The sequence below is a fragment of the Sinocyclocheilus anshuiensis genome, unplaced genomic scaffold, assembly GCF_001515605.1.
Source record: "Sinocyclocheilus anshuiensis isolate Anshui unplaced genomic scaffold, SAMN03320099.WGS_v1.1 scaffold2739, whole genome shotgun sequence".
NCBI lineage: Eukaryota > Metazoa > Chordata > Actinopteri > Cypriniformes > Cyprinidae > Sinocyclocheilus > Sinocyclocheilus anshuiensis.
Window position 1 is genome coordinate 14,931 of NW_015542334.1, and position 5,252 is coordinate 20,182.

Below are 5,252 nucleotides of genomic sequence, written 5' to 3' on the forward strand. Positions count from 1 at the left end.
TTCACATATTTTTAGAAACTTATTTGGTTTTCTTGTCAAATTTTTAAGTGATATATTTTATGTAATTATCATTACTGTAATGCTGTACAAAATGTTATATTTATTAGTACAATCAGCCTAAAGACAATTTAAATAATTTAATATTTAACAACTTAATATTTATCACCAAACTAATGTATTATAATATTTTAAATATTAAGCCAGTATTTAGAACCAATATCTTTTGCATTGTGACATTATTTCATTAATGAAAATTCAGAACATTTTTCTAGAATTTTTTTTTGTATTATTTATGTTTTTGCTTTTTTAATGTAATTCTAATTACTGTAATACTGTACAAAATGCTATTGTTTGTTGTTACAATCAGCATAAATTAAATGCAGTTCAAATGATATTTTTTCACGTTGCAGTAATGAGGATTTGGGAGTAAATGCTTGAAATTCACCCACGTCGCAGTCATGCAGTGATGTTGTTTAACAGATTGTGGATGAGGAGGAACAACAGTATCTTTTGTATCCTCTGTCTGAGTGAATGTGAGTTGTTTCTGTGAGTGTAGAGGCTCATCTGCAGCTCCGTCGATGGCCCAGCATGTGGGTGGTGTTGGTGGTTGTGTTTCAGACAGATGTGCCTCTCTGGCTCCAGTGTGTCCGGAGCGGGAAGGCCAAACTCTGGGAACGTTCCTCTGGCAGACAGAGGAGTTATAGACTTGATGAATCTGCAGAGAAACTGGAGAAGACAGACAGACAGAGAGAGAGAGATTCAGAAGCTCACAAGCATGTGTTGTGTGTTTAGAGAGAAACTGTGAAGTGTTTGAACGGACTGAAACCCAGAGCAAAGAGTCAAATATGATGCTTATCAGGGAGTCGTGCTGGTTTGTGAATGTAAATATGTGGCCAGTAAACCAGAAGTCTTAAAGGTGTCACATTCTAAGTTCACTTATAATATCAGTCAAGGATTCTTGCACTAAAGAGAGCCGTAAATTCATTTCTCATGGTCTTTTTCCATCCTGACCCTTACAATAGAGCTGTTCAGTCATGATGACGTCAATTTGTCAGCAAACCCAGAAGACTAATTCAGCACGGCTTCCCTCAGGAATTTCCTCTGGGTCTGTAGAATAGCAATTAAAACACTCTACAGAGTAAAATAAAGTCTATGGTTAACATTACCACCATAAACATTTTTGTTCTAAAGTAAAACTACACACATTTATACCTCAAATGTAAAATATGAAACCACTTTGTGCTTTAAAAATTAAAGTTTCTACACAAGCACAACACCAGTTGTCTGATTTATAAAGTACTCAAACTCACATCTTAATACTAGTTATAGTCCTTGTTAGCAGCTTTCATTTTCTAAACCAGTCAGTAATTTTAAAATTCATATTGAAGGTATAGTAATTTGTTGCAGAATAAAATGTGAGTTTCTTTAAGTAACCACAGACCTTATTTTACTCAGAAATCAAAAACCATAATAGTGTTATTTTAGTATCAGTCATATACTATTATAGTTTTTATTAACATTTTGAATCAGATTTTCCATTTTTGTTTTAATTTTAGCTAAAAGTTTAGTAATTTTGTTGTATTAAACTATATATATATATATATATATATATACATGTGTATATATATATATATATATATACATACAGTATCTCACAGAAGTGAGTACACCCCTCACATTTTTGTAAATATTTTATTATATCTTTTCATGTGACATATATACATGTGTATATATATATATATATTTATATAGTTTATGGTATCTTTTTTTATTCCAGTTTTAGTTATTCATGTACAAGTTAAATTAAGTTAAAATGAGAAGTGTTGCCATGGTAAGTTTTGTATAGTTTATATTATTCCAGTTTTGTTGTATATTTTATGTTATTAAGTGGTTATTTTTATTTTTTATTTCAAGTAGGGTATTTTTTTTAATTGTTTTGCGTGTTTTTAATTTTAGTTTCTGTTTTATTTAACTATAATAACCCTAAATCAAAACAAAAAAAAGTATTTTGGCTTTATGGCTACAAACTGAACCGCTCTGTTAAACAGGCTGTTTACGGTTTCTTTAAGACTTCTGCTATAATTGGCTAACCTCATTGAATATGTATGTATGATATGTAAATGTGGGTGGTCATATGTTAATGAGCGTGTGATTATGACACCATAACCATGAATGAGTTTCAGTAATGGTCTTGGAGGACTGGAAGCAAGTTGTTAAAGTTATTAGGGATGCACCGATAAGATACTGCGCTCCTGTACTGATATTCATACTCGTAAAAATGCTCCGATACCACACAGCGTGTGAACAGAGCTGTGTCCACACAAAGAAACACTGACAACAGAACAAACAGAGAGCAGAATGAAGTTCTTAGAGATTAAGGATGTCTATGAAATACATGTATGTAATTAATATAATGTTAAAACATTCAATATTCACAGCTGTATCTATAGATGATCTGATAAGCAAAGCACGCAGGAAGGAGAGAGAGATCGAGATAGCTCTAATGCGCTATTAAATTCAAAATGAAATACCATAGCAATAAAATGAACAGTGAAAATATAGCAAAAGCTTGTACAATACATTTGAACAGGTATAATTAAGTTAATCTTTTCTCAAAAATCTTTTCACATCTCCTGAACTTCTATTTCAAAAGAGCAATGAAAATCCTCTTCTTTATTCTACAAAAACATGTTTTCATATTGCCAGCAGATGTGAGACTGTCTGTTAAACAAATGCACACACAAAATCTAGAAATAACCTCAAAAGGAGCACGCACCTTTACTTTTGGTCAGTGTCTGGCACTGCATGTCTTGGAAAGTCTCCTGCTCTAGTTTTGTGAGCTAATCTAGTTTAAGCTTTTAACATGGCATTGTGAGCTATTATTGACTTGTATGACAAATTTCTTTTGATGTTACTCATTTGTAAGTTGCTTTAGATAAAAGTGTCTGCTAAATGTTAGGACAGTGTTTCCCAAATGGGTCCTTCAGGGTGTTTGTGAGATTGTGAGAGAAATGCCATTGCTGACAAAAATGTATGGATTTGGCTGATAATTTCATCCATAGTTATGTTGCATTGTAAGCTATTTTTATAAGTTTATGCATTCTGTTGAAATTGAAGCCATACCCCTGATCTTGTTTTGACATGACTTTTTACATGACTGGCAGGCTTTGGCCAAGCAAAACAAAGCTCATAAAATATGATGTTGCCCAGAATTATTATCTCTAATCAGGGCAATTTTATGAAATGGCCCTGTTCCCAATTTTATTGTGTAAAAGTAAAATAAAATAAAAAATTAAGTGCAGCAAATAAATATTTGTTTTGCTACACCCCTGATAGAAAGTATTTATTTATTAAAAAAAAAAAACTCTAAAGCTGTAATCTTGTGATTATATTCAGACCAACAGGACTCTTGCTTCAATGATATTGCTTAACTGTATTTTGAAAGCGTATCAATATTTACAATTTTAGGGGTTATTTGAGTCATTTCAATTAAAGGAGTTCAGCTGATGCTTTTATCTCAGCATAACACACTTACAATACAATTTTGCATGATTTTAGTTTGTTTGATTGTGGAGGCGCATCATTAGATCTGCTCTCTGTAGATGATGAAGTGTTGCTTTCTGCTGTTTTGCACTCATTTGTATCCTCAGTTATTCCCGGGTTGTGAATCCGAGTGGGTTTTAGTGCTGATTGTACAGTACGCTCAGTGTCCGAGGGAGTGCATTGATGTTGTGTATTGTATTTCTCTCTCTGCGAGGTTCCTGGAGTAGTTCTTGTAAATTTGTGTGGTTCCTCCTGATTTACACATCTGTCCCAGCATGCCCGGTGTCCGGCGTCATTAGCTCATTACTGAGAGTTCAGAGCGGATCACGCCGGTGCGCTTCACTGTCCAAAACTAAAGGAGCCGCTGGTATCGCCGCACAATGGCTGACACTAATGTAGACAAACAACATTCAAACTACAAATGTACTAATGCTAATAATAACCACTTTTAGAATGCAAACCAAAAAGAAATGTTTTAAAATGTTTATGAAGAAATTTTGTATCTTTTTAAAACTGATTCTATTTTTTTCTATTTTAATTTTAATTTATTTTGTAAAAAAAACATTAATTTTTATTTTAAAAAATGATTATGAAGCAATTTTGTATCTCTTTAAAATTTATTCTTTTTTTTATATTTGAATTTAATTTTAATTTATTTTGTAAAAATGTTTTCATTTTTAATTTAAAAAAATGATTATGAAGAAATGTTGTATCTTTAAAAATTATTTTAACTTTTTATATTTTAATTAAATTCTTTTTGTATTTATTTTTCGTACATATTTCTATTTATTCCATTCAGGCAATATTTACATAAATTATTCACAATTTTATTTTAATTTTTTAATTAAAAATGTATATTATGTATGTAAATATAGCATATCTCATCAGGTCCAGGTGTGTTTCCACCTGCGTCTGTAGCTCCTGTTACGTGTTTCTGCTGCTGACGGTGTTTGATTGATTGCTGTTGGCAGCTTATGGCTCAAGAACTGCATTGTGGGTAAATTTGAGCAGATTAGGTGGTAAAAAAGGTCTTGCCACAGTATGTGGGACGTGTGTGTGTGTGTGTGTGTGTGTAAGAGAGAGAGTGTGTGTGTGTTTGCATTGACTTCAGAGGAATATGTCAGACTGATGATTTTATCTTAATTGAGGTGATTAAGAGAAGATATAGGACTCTTAATGAGAAGGCAGACACATGTCGAGACATCAGAAGGTTCCTCAGGCACAAACACACCATTCAGAAACTCACACATGACTCCAGAAGAACGAAAGTAACATTGAGGTGCAGAAATATTTCCACCGGCTGAAAACTGAACTAGCTCGATAACATCGTGAGAGAGATCAGTGCCTGTTGGCCTTTTTAATCCTGTGATTTATGAAAGTAAGTCGACTATTACTCTGAAAGCTCATAATTATTTCATAACCACGCGTCTCTGCCCTGCAGCCTGATGAAGGCTTTTCATGTTTGTGTCTCAGCGACGCTTGCGTGGAAATCGGTGAATGTTCAGTGGGCTGAAGTGAATGGAAATCTGTTCAGTGTGTTGAATTATTGAGAGGTCAAAGACGTCTGTCAGCAGAAATGTCCGATTGCTCCACGTCTCGCCTTTCTAGCATTCTTCCCTTCAATGAGCTGTTGTGGATGAAATACAAAGCCCTTCCCTGATAAACACACACAGACACACACACACACACACACACACACACTCAGGCAT

The 5,252-nt window shown here is 33.4% G+C and overlaps 1 protein-coding gene across 2 annotated transcripts in view; it reads left to right on the forward strand.

Annotated features, from left to right (window-relative positions):
* The window catches only part of LOC107691069 (activin receptor type-2A-like), an 18,247-nt gene that overhangs the window by 1,302 nt on the left and 11,693 nt on the right, over positions 1 to 5,252 (forward strand). The gene's annotated exons all lie outside the window — the stretch shown is intronic.